General features: G+C 42.8%; 1 protein-coding gene across 4 annotated transcripts in view; it reads left to right on the plus strand.

Annotated features, from left to right (window-relative positions):
- LOC126262332 (hemicentin-1-like) overlaps positions 1-9167 on the plus strand; it is a 1226997-nt gene extending 1217830 nt beyond the window's left edge. For all 4 annotated transcript variants that reach the window (XM_049958886.1, XM_049958889.1, XM_049958888.1 and 1 more), the window contains one exon: positions 9025-9167. The gene's annotated coding sequence lies outside the window, so the exon portion shown is untranslated. The remainder of the gene's footprint in view (positions 1-9024) is intronic.
- The last annotated feature ends 7693 nt before the right edge of the window (positions 9168-16860 follow it).

Here is a 16860-nt window from a genome sequence, read left to right on the forward strand (position 1 = left end):
GGAAATTAGGGTGGTGCACAAAGTAGGAGTCGCCGTACACTGGTGACTTCCCTAAATGTAGATGTAAATATAGATGTGAGTTGCTGCGCAAACTCGAGAACCATGCCGCAGATGACTGCAGATTTTCGAGTGTTGTCTTTAACCGAAAAAATAGGACCAAGTATGTGAATTATCTCGAAGCACGCATTTCACTGTGCAGAGATTCACAGAGCCGAAGAAACTGGTGCAGCTGCGCGGAGTGGCAGTGCGGTTTGAGGCGCCATGTTACAGATTGCGCAGCCCCTCCCGCCGGAGGTTCCAGTCCTTCCTCGGGCATGGGTGTGTGTGTTGTTCTTAGCATAAGTTAGTTCAAGTAGTATGTAAGTGTAGGGAGCGATGACCTCAATAGTTTGGTACCTTAGGAATTCACACACATTTGAACATTTGAAACTGGTACTTCAGTGTAACATCGTCCAGGGCCCCCTCGAGCACGCAGAAGTGCAGCAACACGACGTTGCATTGACTCGACTAATGTCTGAAGGGAACTGACGCCATGAATCCTGCACGGCTGTCCATAAATACGTCAGAGTTCAAATGGTTCAAATGGCTCTGAACACTATGGGACTTAACATCTATGGTCATCAGTCCGCTAGAACTTAGAACTACTGAAACCTAACTAACCTAAGGACATCACACAACATCCAGTCATCACGAGGCAGAGAAAATCCCTGACCCCGCCGGGAATCGAACCCGGGAACCCGGGCGTGGGAAGCGAGAACGCTACCGCACGACCACGAGCTGCGGACAATACGCCAGAGTACGGAGGTTGGAGATCTCTTCTGAACAGCACGATGCAAGGCATCCCAGATATGCTCAATAATGTTCATGTCGTGGTAGTTTGGTGGCAGTGGAAGTGTTTAAACTCAGAGAGTGTTCCTGGAGCCACTCTGTAGCAATTATGGACGTGTGGGCTGTTGCGCTGTCCTGCTCGAATTGCCCAAGCCTGTCGGAATGCAGAATGGGTTCAAATGGTTCAAATGGCTCTGAGCACTATGGAACTTAACATCTGATGTCATCAGTCCCCTAGACGTAGAGCTACTTAAACGTAACTAACATAAGGACATCACACACATCCATGCCCGAGGCAGGAGTCGAACCTGCAACCGTAGCAGCAGCGCGGTTCCGGATTGGAGCGCCTAGAACCGCTCGGCCACAGAGGCCGGCTGCACAATGGGCATGAATGGATGCAGGTGATCAGACAGAATGCTTACGTACGTATCACGTGTCACAGTCGTATCTACGAGGTGTGGCTAGAAAAAAAACCGGACTAGTACTGGTGAAACAATAAAACGAATGCAATAAGGCTGAAAGTCGCGTGGCCTGTCACGTGATTCTCGCTCCGCCTACTGCTCGAGTTTCATCTGCCTCCTGCACTCAGTCTGCCCGTGGCGTCTGTTTTAAGTAGTTGACGTTTTGTCTGTGCGTCGGAAAATGTTGAGTGTACAGAAAGAACAGCGTGTTAACATCAAATTTTGTTTCAAACTAGGAAAATCTGCAAGTGAAACGTTTGTAATGTTACAACAAGTGTACGGCGATGATTGCTTATCACGAACACAAGTGTTTGAGTGGTTTAAACGATTTAAAGATGGCCGCGAAGACACCAGTGATGACACTCGCACTGGCAGACCATTGTCAGCAAAAACTGATGCAAACATTGAAAAAATCGGTAAACTTGTTCGACAAGATCGCCATTTAACAATCAGAGCAGTGTCTGAGTTAACAGGAGTTGACAAGGAAAGTGTTAGGCAGATTCTTCATGAAAGTTTCAACATGAACAAAGTGTGTTCAAAAATGGTTCCAAAGTGTCTCACAATTGAACAGAAGGAACGCAGAAGAATGATTTGTTCTGACATCCTGGAAAACATTGAAAGTGATCCCACCTTCTTACAAAATGTTATTACTTGCGATGAATCGTGGTTTCTTACTTACGATCCCGAAACTAAACGCCAATCGATGCATTGGAAAACTCCTGGTTCTCCACGACAAAAAAAAGCACGAATGTCAAAATTGAATTCAAGGCAATGATGATTGTGTTTTTGACATCAAAGGGATTGTGCACATTGATTGGGTACCAGAGGGACAAACAGTGAATCAGCATTACTACATTAGCGTCCTGGCTACCCTACGTGAGCGAGTACGGAGAAAACGGAACGATTTGTGGAGAAAAAAGTCATGGATCCTTCACCAAGACAATGCCCCGGCTCACAGTGCGTTGTCAGTGAAGACGTTTTTGGCAAAACACAACATTCCCATCTTAGATCATCCACCCTACTCACCTGATTTAGCCCCCTGTGACTTTTTTCTTTTCCCTAAAGTCAAGTCAGCTTTGAAAGGAACTAGATTTGAGACTGTTGAAGCAGTAAAAGAAAAAGCGACGGAAGTAATGTATGGACGTACCGAAAATGATCTGCAGCATTGCTATGAACAGTGGAAAATTCGTATGGAGCGGTGTAGAGACCGAGGAGGAGAGTACATTGAAGGAGATAACATGAAATTGTAAATAATTGTAAATAAATGTTTTTTCCAGCATCAGTCCGGTTTTTTTCCAGCCGCACCTCGTATACGTATCAGAGATCCCATATCACTCCAACTGCACATGCCCCACACCATTACACAGCCTCCACAGCTTCAACAGTCGCCTGTTAACATGCAGCCTCCACGGATTCATGATGTCTCCATACTGGTACACATCCATCAGCTCGATGCAATTTGAAACGAGACTCGTCCGACCAGGCAACATGTTTCCAGTCATCAGCAGTCCTATGGTGGTGTTGACTGGCCCAGGCGAGGCGTAAAGCTTTGTGTCGTGCACTCATTAAGAGTAAAAGAGTGGGTCTTCGGCTCCGGAAGGCCATATCGATGGTGTTTTATGGAACAGTTCGCACGCTGACCCTTTTTGATGACCAGGCACTTTGCGGAAGGGCTGCTCTTCTGTCACGTTGAACGATTCTGTTCAGTCGTCGTTGGTCCCGTTCTTGTAGGATCTTTTACGGTCGCAGCGATGTCGCAGATTTGATGCTTTACCGGGTTCCTGATATTCACGGTATACTCGTGAAATCGCCGCACGGAAAATTTCTCAATCGCTATCTCGGATATGCTGCGTCCCATCGCTCGTGCGTCGAGTGTAACACCACGTTCAAACTCACATAAATCCTGGTAATGTGCCAGTGTAGCAACAGTAACCGATCTAACAACTGCGCCAGACACTTGTTGTCTAATACTGACGTTACCAGTCACAGCGCCTTATTCTGCCTGTTTGCATGTCTCTGTATTTGAATGAGCGTGCCTATACCAGTTTCCTTAGCGCTTCAGTGTCTTTTGCAGTGGTTACCGCGTCCCATTACGAAGTTGAGAGTCTGAGGAGAAGCTCTATTTCGTAGCGAAGCTTATCCACCTTCTTTAGTGTCTGCAATCACTACTTCTCCCTTTACGCCACCACTTCATCCGACTCTTGTGAGGCCGGGCGGTGGAGGAAGGAAAGTGGGGGGGGGGGGGGGGGAAGGCGAAAAGAGAAGCATGATATAGCAGAGACTCTTAGTTTGTAGGTATCACCTGAAAAAGACGACAAGGTACGCTGTCGGAATATGTTTCGCCAACGGCTGCGCGTAGCTGGACACCGCAGAGCAGGTACTGAACGAAGCCTGGTGATGGGCGGATGGGTAGGACATGGACGGATGGTGGGGTGGTGGGTTGGGGGGAGGGGGGTGTCTCAAAATTCCCATGACCCCTTCACCCAAAGAACAGTTCACTGAAAACATTTATATTCTTGCACATGCCAATTTCCTAATTTTCCACATATCATTCGGAGAATAAAGCGGTATGAAAACTAAGGGCCTCGGAAAGGGCGATCTAACACATTCCACTCTTCAGTAGCTTGCCTGAGCACTAAACCACATCTAGAATCAGCAAATCGTACAACAAAATCTGGAGTCTGTGTGGCTGTCACTCGTTTCCTCCCTCCCTCCCCTTTACAACGGAGAACTCGATGATAAAGAATATTTCAAAATCACTCTGATCTACCAACGAACTATGACCTCCTTCAGAACGGTGCCCTGAAACCGCAAGTGACGATTTGCAAACAAATGCGAGTCGTGGGTGATATGTGTCTTACTTAGACCGCTATTTTAAGCACGGACAGCATTCGAAACAGTTTGCAGGATTCTACTATTCCACCTGGGTGGCGGCTTGGACTTAGCAGTAAACATGAAACAAATGTTTTCCAAAACTATTACTAAAAAGACTTTTTGCACGTGTCGTCCTTGTCCCATCATTTCAAATTAATGTTTCAATTTGGAATAAAGAAGTATACAACTGGACCATTACATTCGTCCTCACTTTGATTAAAGGAAATTGGGCTGAATTTGCTTAGTCGATGTATATTGTCACTCTACTGTTAAATATTTATCAACTTTTACCTTTTAAAATAAATCTATATGTGTTACGTATGTGCGCGTACGAGAGAGAGAAAAGTGTGAGCAATTCATCCAACAGCAAACATGGAAAAATGTATTAATTATTCATTCTGTTAATTGAGATCATGGAAACGGCCTTGCCGCAGTGGATACACCGATTCCCGTGAGATCACCGAAGTTAAGCGCTGTCGGGCGTTGTCGCCACTTTGATGAGTGACCATCCAGGCCGTCATGCGCTGTTGCCATTTTTCGGGGTGCACTCAGCCTCGTGATGCCAATTGAGGAGCTACTCGACCGAATAGTAGCGGCTTCGGTCAAGAATACCATCATAGCGACCGGGAGAGCGGTGTGCTGATCCAACGCCCCTCCTATCCGCATCCTCCACTGAGGATGACCCGTCGGTCGGATGGTCCCGTTAGGCCACTCGTGGCCTGATGACGGAGTGCTTTATTTGAGATCATAATCTTTGAATTTAGACGGCCGCTGTGACCAAGCGGTTCTAGATGCTTCAGTCCATAACCGCGCTGCTGCTACTGTTGCAGGTTCGAATCCTGCCCCGTGCATGGATGTTGTGAAGTCCTTAGGTTAGTTAGGTTTAAGTGGCTCTAAGTCTAGGGGACTGATGACCTAAGATGTTAAGTCCCATAGTGCTTAGAGCCATTTGAACCATCTTTGAATGTAAATTTTTGCCATCTTGTTTTTAATGCTTTAGGGCCTCAAATAGAGTTAATCTTAGTGGAAACATTTCCATCGCTTCTCATTAAGAAACTGAAGACTGACTTTCATTTATGTTACTGTCATTCACTAGTATGCTGAAAATCAGACTGTATGATTTAATTTACGTGTAACTGCACACCTATCTCACAATTTAGAGAATTCTGAATCTGCCGCGTAATGGCGGCGGATTGTTGGCCGCCAGCGATGTTATTTCTCGAAGCTGGCACTTAAAGTAGAATCTGAGAATGCCTAATTATTTTACATGGAGGGTTCCATTATTTCGTAAATAACCACAAAAGTAATGCGCAATACACATATTATTCTTATTTCCCACAGAACAGACCTGTATACAACAACGTAAGTAATAAGCGTCTACCTTAATTTCGCGACGAAGATCTCAGTGTTTATTACATAATGTGGTATTCGTAGACATTACGGCATATTTTCTATTCTTTACCTAGATAACTGAAATTTATTTACGATTATTCTCACGTAGACGGTGTTTATCACATTTTCAGCGTAACGTGTATTAAAAATAATAATCAGATGTCACCCGTAATGTTCTTCACTGTGATTCATTTAACATTTTACGTTATTTAAAGTGTTCATCCATATGGGGACACTATAGATGGAACAGACTAACTAGTCGGATGATTGCCGGTGAGTATAAAACGTTCCATGTACGCGAAGAACAGCGATGTTGCGGTACAGTAGTCTCATGTGTTCGCAAATGTAGGCTTCACCTCTTCCTTCGGGCCAAAGCTAAAAATCTTAGTACCCGTAAATCAGTTTCAATGATAAACAATTACCCGAACATGTCCTTACAGTCTGATACAATGCGAAAACCTTCCTTAGGCGTGTTGGTGGTAATAGAGTCGTCACAATCCAATAAGTCCCTACGTTATTACATTATATGAGGGTTGCCCAGAAAGTAATGCACCGAATTTATTTCTTGAACAATTCCTTGTTGAACGTAATGGGAATTACACACACGAAAGAATGCTGCTTTACCTACACACACTATTTTTCCTCGTCATCTCCATCCCAGCTGGAAACAAGGGCGTGTATGCCCTGTCGGTACCAATCCTTGTCTAGTGGCCATTGCTTCACTGTGTGAGTCCTCCTCATGGTCCTCAAAACGTATTCCACGAATGGCATCCTATAATGGCCCAAACAAGTGCAAGTCCGAGAGGTCTAGGTCTATCCGATTGCTGCAAATCATGGAGCTCCGCCGAACCGCCTTCTAATCATCTCACCCTCTGTACCCAGCGACTAATTGTACACTACTGACCATTAAAATTGCTACACCAAGAAGAAATGCAGATGATAAACGGGTATTCATTGGACAAATATATTATACTAGAACTGACATGTGATTACATTTTCACGCAATTTGGGTGCGTAGATCCTGAGAAATCAGTACCCAGAACAACCACCTCTGGCCATAATAACGGCCTTGATACGCCTGGGCATTGAGTCAAACAGAGTCTGGATGGCGTGTATAGGTACAGCTGCCCATGCAGCTTCAACACGACACCACAGTTCATCAAGAGTAGTGACTGGCGTATTGTGACGAGTCAGTTGCTCGGCCACCATTGACCAGACGTTTTCAATTGGCGAGAGATTTGGAGAATGTGCTGGCCAGGGCAGCAGTCGATCCAGAAAGGCCCGTACAGGACCTGCAACATGCGGTCGTGTATTATCCTGCTGGAATGTAGGTTTACGCAGGGATAGAATGAAGGGTAGAGCCACGGGTCGTAACACATCTGAAATGTAACGCCCACTATTCAAAGTACCGTCAATGCGAACAAGAGGTGACCGAGCCGTGTAACCAATGGCGCCCCATACCATCACGCAGGGTGATACGCCAGTATGGCGATGACGAATACACGCTTCCAATGTGCATCCACCGTGATGTCGCCAAACACGGATGCGACCATCATGATGCTGTAAACAGAACCTGGATTCATCCGAAAAAATGTGATGCAGCGTCAAGGGTAACCGCAGCCATGGTCTCCGAGCTGATAGTCCATGCTGCTGCAAACGTCGTCGAACTGTTCGTGCAGATGGTTGTTGTCTTGCAAACGTCCCCATCTGTTGACTCAGGGATCGAGACGTGGCTGCACGATCCGTTACAGCCATGCGGATAAGATGCCTGACATCTCGACTGCTAGTGTTACGAGGCCGTTGGGATCCAGCACGGCGTTCTGTAGTACCCTCCTGAACCCACCGATTCCATATTCTGCTAACAGTCATTGGATATCGACCAACGCGAGCAGCAACGTCGCGATACGATAAACCGCAGGCGCGATAGGCTACAATCCGACCTTTATCAAAGTCAGAAACGTTATTGTACGCATTTGTCCTGCTTACACGAGGCATCACAACAACGTTTCACCAGGCAACCCCGGTCAACTGCTGTTTGTGTATGAGAAACCGGTTGGAAACTTTCCTCATGTCAGCACGTTGTAGGTGTCACCACCGCCGCCATCCTTGTGTGAATGATCTGAAAAGCTAATCATTTGCATATCACAGCATCTTCTTCCTGTCGGTTAAATTTTGCGTCTGTAGCACATCATATTCGTGGTGTAGCAATTTTAATGGCCAGTAGTGTACTTCTGTCGGCAGCGGATGCTCCATACACTTTGCACATACGTTTGTGAATATTCCCCACAGTTGTTTTCTCTGCAGTCAGAAATTCAATGACGGCACGTTGCTTATAACGAACATCACTTACAGACGCCTTGCCATGCAGCTACGCTATCTGTCGAAAGTGACCGAAACGTGGCGCGCTCGCTCAGCAGACTTACAATAATACACACATAACGTTTCGCATTCGTAGCATTGTTTTCGGCTGAGAAAAAAATGCGGTACATTACTTTCTGGGTAACCCCAATAATGCGTTCCATAATGAAGTCATGTGTTACACGCACCTGTCCAATAGCGATACGAAAAAAAAAAATGTTCATATGTGTGTGAAATCTTATGGCACTTAACTGCTCAGGTCACACACTACTTAACCTACACACAACTTAACCTACATTATCCTAAGGACAAACACACACACCCATGCCCGAGGGGGGAATCGAACCACCGCTGGGGTCAGCCACACAGTCCATGACTGCAGCACCTCAGACCGCCCGGCTAATAACGCGCTGCAATAGCGATACGAACAGCTGATTCGCTGGAGATGGTTAACGTAACACAAATTCACCTTTTGGTCCCCGGCTGATTCCCATTTTCACGTAGCGTCAGCTGTCCGCAGCCCCCTTCCATGTCCTCCATGCTCGCTAATTTTTATATTCACGCTGGAAGTCGAACTCGTGAATGTGGATCCTCACTGAAGGTTGTTGATTCATTGCCCATCGAAGCGAATCAATTATATGAATGTATGGTCCCTCTTCTTTCGGACATTTTCCGACACCACGTATTCACATAAAAAGTTCGCAGAGTTGTGGCTCTACTTCTACTCATTTTCTTCCCGTTTTGTTTTACAAGTTAGATGCGAGTAAAACCTACCGTTAGGAAATTTACGAAAGTTTTCAACCTTGGTGTGCAGGAAGTGAGAGAATTTTCCATTCGCCTGTATGGATAGCTGCATCATTTACATAGTCATGTACCTGTCCGCAGTGCCTGCGGTCCAGCATTATGCGTCCAGCGGTGCATCAGCGGGCTGCTCGCTTGCAGGCAGACTGGTGACCCGCCAATAATTTGGCCCTCAGCTCTCCCAATTACACCGACTGGCCTCCCCACGCCGGCGGCAGGCTGATGCCGCTAGTTGAATTAATCGCCGTGATTAATTAGGGAGGAGGTGTGCTCGCTTCCTCGTTCAGCAGCGCTCTACTTGTGGTTGCAGGTTGAGAGCGGTCCGGGCGGACGGGGAACCGCCGGCTGCTGCGGCCTTCAGGCGATGCCAGCGCGGCGGCTGCGGCAGCGGCGGCGGCGGCGGCGACGACGACGACATCGACGGCGCCTCACCTCCCCCCGGGAGGCCTGCAGTCACTCTCTACCTGTGGATCGACAATATTCGTGTGCGTGCGAGAGAGAGAGAGAGAGAAAAGGAAAAAAAAGATATATAACGTTTCTATTGTCACAGATGTTTACAAAAAGTTGTAGGGAGCGAAGGAAGGAAATGGACCCAGATATGGTTATATTGTTAAGTCTTGAATTGTTCATTTCTTTTTTGTTATGTTTTCGGACAGATTTTAATAGAGCTATACATGCGAGCTGCATCGGGGAAAGCTTGGGCTGTTGCTGCAACGGACCCGGGAATCACCTGTCGATACCTATCTGCATCAAGCGGCTGACTTAGTTACCACGTTACAGGGTAAGTTCTCGAATAAACACTACCAAAGATGTAGAGGGGGCTTTGAGAGGCCCATCGTAATTTCAGGTACTATTCCTAAATATTAGCAAAGTGTGGGGAGATGTCAAACAAAATTAATTCGTTCTGCACTTCCGAAAGAAAAAAAATTCTACTGAAAACACAACAAAATTTTCGAGGTTCTAAATTCGTTTTACAACTGCGCAACGTAATTCCACCACTGTTAATCGATCTGGAAGAATGGAATGCGACTGATACGATTTAATGACTAAGTTTACCGTTCTACAGTTTCATGTCAGTATCTGCACCTCTTTTGATTGTACCACTATAAAACACTCCATTGAACATACCTCCATCAACACAGCACGTTGTTGATTTATGTCCTGCACATCGAGGATATATGATGGGTGTTACGTTTATTGTCTACTACACATGATGACATGATTCATAGTGAAATGTCACCTGCTTAAGGTAACCTGAACTTTTTCGCACAGACTCGTAATGGGAAGAAAACCACAGGAACACATTCGGTGTCTTCGTCGTTTGCTCTACACCGGGCCAGAAGATAATTAAAGCGACACCACCTATCTCCATTAAGATTCTTGTTACATACTCGAAAGCGTGATGTTCTGCCAAGTTGTGTTCCGGAGTGCTTCGTACTTTTACATCCGATGTGGTTTCAGTACACGTCTTTTCGAACTTCATTTGTTTCTCTTACGACGCTATTATTCCAGACGCCGTTTAAGATTTCTCTACTGTCGTATCAGTGAGGCACACTTCGTTCTGATTTGAGTGGAGGTTAGAGTATTGCGTTGTGAAGTTGTAAAGTAGCTTTGTCACCCTCATTTAAATTGTCCATTGTATCCCGAGTTAGTTAGGTAAATATGACATACCTTTATTTTTTTTATTTTAGAAACTCAAATAGTTCCCCATGTAGTTCGCTTGTGTGGAGCAGAACTAGTTTGACATGACGCTTAACAAGTTTTAACAAACCTATACGCCATCTCCCCGCACTAACCAAAGTGAAAGAGGCCTACAACTCGTCTTCTATGCCTTTTACAGGAAAAGAAGCTATGCTATAAAAAGGGCTGAAGAAAAACTATAAAAACTGTTGTGTATCAGGATAAAAATAAAAACTGTTGTGTATCAGGATAACAATAAAAACATGAGTTTATATTTAATAAGTTTCATCTGTATGAAGTATAGTGAAAAGTTAACTTCTACGACAGTTTTACCGTAACCTTGTAGAGATTAAATAGTTTTGAGCTCATTGTTAATTCTTGAAGATGTATAATGCCTCTCTGCTATATGTTACTTATTCTAGCTCAATGTTTCTAGTCGGAGAGAGATGAGTACACCTTATTTTGAAGAAAGTAAATAACGAAAATCAGAAAATTCGGCCGAATTTGTGTTATGTAATGTTTGATACTGAGGAAGCATTTTATAAACAAGGAGTGTGCTAATGTATTTCACGTTTTTGAAACAGGCATTGCTTTTTGTACTGGGACAACGCTAGAGGAATCATTGAGGTCGTTACAAAATTATTTGTGATATAACGGTCCTAGTTCGGCACTGAGTGCTAACTGCAAAACCTGGTATGTAATGGAAAATACACTACAGGAATCATTAACGTTATTATTGAATTATTCGTGATTTAATGGTTCTGGTTCGGCACTGAGTACCGATTGCAAGATCTTGGATTTAATGGACAGAACATTAGCTTTTGTATTCCTGTTGCATTTCGTTCTCAGTACAAGACATGTGCTTCATACTGGAAAATCATTTCCAACACTAACATCTTAAACTCCATAATGTGTAACATGAAATATGAAAGAAATGTCTGGGCATGATGTATTCTTCCACAGATTAACAAAGAAGGTATATTGTAAATGATTTTCAAACATGTGTATTAAAGATTTGTTTTACAAAAAAAAAAAGAAGGAAATATCAAATACTTTATAGTGGTCTACTCCCAACTCCCTTGCATTCCTTTTGTCCATGGACGAAGAACATAAACTAATATGCAGTTTCAGAATCCGAACTGATCCTCGTGTTTTCTTTAAAACTTACTTGACTTAGCAGTCCGTATCCCATGCTTAGCTGATCCAACAAACTGGGACCAAGTAGTGATCCTTAAGGTAAGTTAATATTTATGCGACAGTGATTTCACTCAATCAGATCCACAGTGTTACCACTGCCCTTCGTTTAAACGACAAAAAAGATGCATTTCATGGTAATAGTGTCCATTTCCCTAATTGTCTCAATGATACTTAATACGCCACAAACATTGAAACAAAGTTCATCAAATGCTCCGAAGAAAGACAAAGTCTCCCTTAGAAGCCAGTAGAAAAATGTTGAGCAGGAGATGAGTATACACATTCTTGGGCAGTGGACTATCTGTACTCTGCAGTCAATATTTTTTCTCACATGACCGAGAAAGGTAATAACCAAGTGTAGACGCCCAAGATTTGTTATATTCATTGGTGAGATAACTCTAAGAAATTGCCGTATACGGTAAGAAACACGCACAGAAATATGACTGAAATTATCTAACTATGTGTAACTCATTTAGAGCAATAGAAAATCATCATTCTCTTAACCGCTGCAGGATCGTGCACCTCATTTCAGGTTATATGTACTACACTGGACTGAAGAGTAAGTTGTACTTATGTTAATCACTGTAGCAGTTAATCAGTGGAAGTTTAAAATAAGAAAAAAAATTTAATAGTAGCCTACGTTACTATTGAGGTGATATTTTCGTACTTTTTTAATATTATCAAAGCTACTATTCACCAAAAAGTATTGTTGAATGTTTCCTTCCCTTCATGAGTCAAATCTCACCAATTTCTGACTGAAAATGAAAAAGAAAAATTTTATTGGTTCTAGTTTCTGTGATTTACATTAGGTGCAAATATTTTATTTTAGCTGTTTAAGAGAAAACGATATATTTCAATTAACTACGTCAACAGCATTGAAAGTCCGCTTGAAGTTCTTTTCATGCGTGTTACATTCCAAGTTTTCTAAACTAATGGAAAAACCCCTGGCACGTGATTGTATCTAAAGAGATTCGTGTGGTGTCTTCATGAGCTCGTTGTCTTTTGGATTTCCTCTTGTAAGTGATTTCTAGAGTATCCCTGTACAGAGACCAATAGTATGTGTAGTCATTGATTCATTCCAGTGGCCTTGATATCTCTGTTGGATGACAGTAATTTCAGGATGAAGCTTTTCTCCTTGTTCATCACTGACAGTACCACAAAAAGAAGGGAAATGTTTACGTGGGAGTGGAGAAAACGTACCTTAAGGGACGGGTATCATCCGAGTTGATGGTATTTTTGCCACCAACTACGAGTAGTTATCGTCTATTTTGTGTGCTAAATATCCATGAATATCTTCCTTAAACGCTTCTGAAGCGCCCTTTCCTTTCCCTCAAAAATTCGAGGAAACGCAGGATCCTTTACAAGTTGACGAATTTTTGGCCTAACAAAATTACCTTCTTAACCTTTGCTTCACTATAAGCAGGAAATTTGCCTCGTAAGTACTTAAAGGCCTGACCTTCAAGGTTCATTAGGTTGACAAATTGTTTAATGAAACCCAGCTTTATATATAGGGGTGGAAAAGTAACATCTTTTGTGTACATAAAAAGCTTAGCAATGACATTTTTCTCGCTAGGGTTAAGATTTTCTGCAGGCCAGCGTGCGTGGATAGAGAACAGCGATAACGTTTAGATCGATAGATATTTTCCACGTGTGTTCAGCATATTTGACTGAGTTGAGGAGAGCTTTCGTTTTAGCATAAGTCTTCTTCACGTGAAATGCATGATCAACAGGAAGCAAAGCGGTTGGCTTTGTGATGTAATACAGCTTTCAGTCTTAGCCTGGATGGGTGTATGAATAGCCTCCATTCCATATAATCATATTCCATGCTGAAAGATTTTATCAAACCATTAGTAACGCAGCAAACAACAAGATTATTTTTCTTCTCAAAATAAGGCAGCAGATATTGCTGACGTTTTCTGTAATGTAAGACCTTGATATCATATTGGAGAAGATTCCATTGCTGAGGTCTTGACTTAATGTTCTGCTTTGTCCTTTGACAAACCAAGATCTAGAATGAGATCTCTCAATTCCAACTGAATCGGTCGATGTCGTTTATTTTCTTTTTCCTCAAACTCATGGTAATGGGATGAGTAAAGCTCCTTGGGTTCTTCTTCCATGTACGTTAAGTGACAGGTAGCATCCGAGTTGATGGTATTTATGTAGGACTATTGCCACCAACTAAGAACAGTTATCGTCCCCTTTGTGTGCTAAATATGCATGAATAGCTCGCTTGATGGCTTCCGAAGCTTTCTTTTCTTTCCCCTAAAAAATTCGAAGAAACCGTTTCTATCTTCTATTTCCCTCTCAAAGTTTTCGGGTGGAACAGCAGCTGATAAAGAATCTGATTATGGAATAGGTCGAATAGCAGATGGAAAATTCGAATACTGAGTTGGTCTTCGTTTTTTCATTGAAAATCGGGCCTCTACAGTTGGAATCAGTCAGAAATAACAGTCATCTATATGGCTTCTAGGCTTTCGCCAAACCATTTGTACAGCAATAGTCTAAATGATTTTTTTATTTTTCAGTGCTTCTCGTAGTGTAGTAGAAAACAAGATTTTAAACATATATGTGGACGCCACGACTTATCCTGGTCCCCTACTGTCACACCAAAATAATGCCAATTTGCAGTCCTCAGATTTCGTTTCTGTGATGAAAATGTTAATTCGCCGCAAATGTAACAAAATTTATTCATTGGATTTAGACAGTTTCACGGCATTTTAATAATGTATACTCCTTAAAAGACTTAAAACAACAGAAATTCTGCACTAATAACAAGTGAAACAGTATTAAACTTACACTCACAGCAACAATGTAAATGTTCGTATCCTACACACGGCTGAATAACATCGTGTTTTGTCAATTGCCAGGTGTGCAGTTTCGGAAATAAAATTCTCCCCAAACAGAAAATGTAGACTGTAAAAAAATTACTTATTACTTTATCGCTAAAACAAGAGCTAATCGGTTATTTCTTTGGTTATTTGTGCATTCGGCAGTTGGAAATACATAAGCTATTTTTGGGTCCGAGCCATTTTCATTGTTGGCCAGTTTAATCTAAGAAAGAAGAATAAGATATTTCGTTAGTTGGAAAGCGCGTTGGCTGCAAAAGTCTAGGGTCCAGTAAAATCTGAAGTAACACTGCACATTCGACTATCTCCTCTTCCAAAGCTTCCAGTATGTGATAACCTGTCTTCACCCTAAAATGTGAAACGAATACACTATTTGATCAAAAATATCCGGACGTCTATAAGTGGACACTAATATGGGGTGTGTCCATCCTTGCACTTTATGTCACCTTGAACTCTGCTAGAGACACTTTCGAAGAGGTGCCTTGATGTCTGGACATTCTGAATCAACCCATCCATTTCGACAATGTCGTTGTCCACAATCCGTTGCCTCACAAATGCGACTTCATAATAGGGTGCACTGTCATGTTAACAAAAGCAACATTCGTACCCGAATTGTTCCTCTACTGTTTGCAGTACTTAACGGTGTAAAATGTGTTCGTATCATGCCACATTTAGCGATTTCTTAAGCGCGATAAGGGGTCCACAACTTAACCACGATAAATACTGCCATACAGTAACACCACTCTTCGTACTTCACTATTAGCAGGACACGTGATGACACTTGGTGTCCTCCAGGCAATGGCCAAACCCAAACCTTCCATAAGACTGGCACAAGGTATAGCGCGATTCATCACTCGAAATCACTCGTTTCCTGGCATCGATTGTTCTGTAGCACTGTCATTTACTCCAACTCAAGTGTCACTTAACATTCGCTTCAGAAATTTAAGGCACATTCCTTTTAATTGGTTAGGTCTTGGTTTATATGTGGTTGTTCCTTCACGTTTCCCATTACAGTCACATGACCGACAGTTGATATGGGGTAGCTTTAGAGGAGTGTAAATGTCCGTGATGGATCTGTTAATGAGGTGACGTCCAACAACTAGCCCACGTTCGAAGTCTGGTGGATGTCTGATCGACCCATTCTGCTGTCACTGCTTCACTACTGTTAACACATTACTCCCGCCTCCTTTAATACTGGAGAGATTGCCTCCCGTAACATCTAGTTGTCAGTTCCGCTTTACACGGGGGTGTCCGAATACTTTCGATCAGAAACTGTATCTTACATCACTGTGGTAGACAGAATGACATGTTTATAGCTTCCAGTCATAATGAACGTCACATTATGTTTTTCACTCATTCATTTGAGGTTTACCATAGTTCTGCTTCATTAGCCAACTATTTTCAATCTGTACATTGAGCGAGCAGAAAAAGAAACTAAAGAAAAATTATGAGCAGAAATTAACGTCCAGAAAGAAGAAATAAAAGGAAGTTTGCCAATGACATTGTAACTGTGTCAGGGACAGCAAAGGACTTACGAATGCAGTTGAACGGAATGGACAGTATCTTGAAAGTAGGATATCAGATGAACATCAACAAAAGAAAAACGAAGATAATGGAGTGTAGTTGACTTAAATCAGGTGACGCTGAGGGAATTAGATTAGGAAATGAGACACTTAAATTAGCACATGAGTTTTGCTATTTGGGAAGCAAAATAACTGATGTTGGTGGAAGTAGGGTGGATATGAAATGTAGACTGAAAATGTTAAGAAAATCGTTTCTGAAGAAGTGAAATTTGTTAACTTTGAGTATAGATTTAAGTGTCAGGAAGTCCTTCCTGAAAGTATTTGTATGGAGTTTAGCTATGTATGGAAGCGAAACATAGAGGGTAAACAGTTTAGACAAGGAGAGAACAGAAGCTTTTGAAATATAGTGTTGCAGATGAATGCTGAAGATTAGATGTGGAGGTAATGAATAGAACGGAGGAGAAGAGAAATTTGTGGTGAAGTCTGACTAAAAGAAGGGATCAGTTGGTAGGACACATTATGAGGCCTCAAAGGGTTAGCACCGTAGTACTGGAGGTAAGCGTGTGGGGTAAAAATCGGAGAGGGATACTAACAGATGGAAACAGTAAGCAGATTTAGAGGGATGTAGGATGCAGTAGTTACTCGGAGATAAAGAGCCTTGCACAGGATAAAGTAACATGAAGAGCTGCATCAAACCAGTCTTTGTACTGAAGACAACAACAACAACAACAACAGCCAACTATTTAGAGCCTCTGTAGAAACTCACGTAAGATAAGTCGTTAGTAATCTCAGGGCGTCGTCATCTACGCAGCTTCGTACTACGTCATGATACTCCAGTGTTTTCAAGCAGTTAGCGTATTTCTCTTCTGCAGATTCTACAAAATTATGGCATCTACTCGTACG

Source organism: Schistocerca nitens, chromosome 6 (genome assembly GCF_023898315.1).
Source record: "Schistocerca nitens isolate TAMUIC-IGC-003100 chromosome 6, iqSchNite1.1, whole genome shotgun sequence".
NCBI lineage: Eukaryota > Metazoa > Arthropoda > Insecta > Orthoptera > Acrididae > Schistocerca > Schistocerca nitens.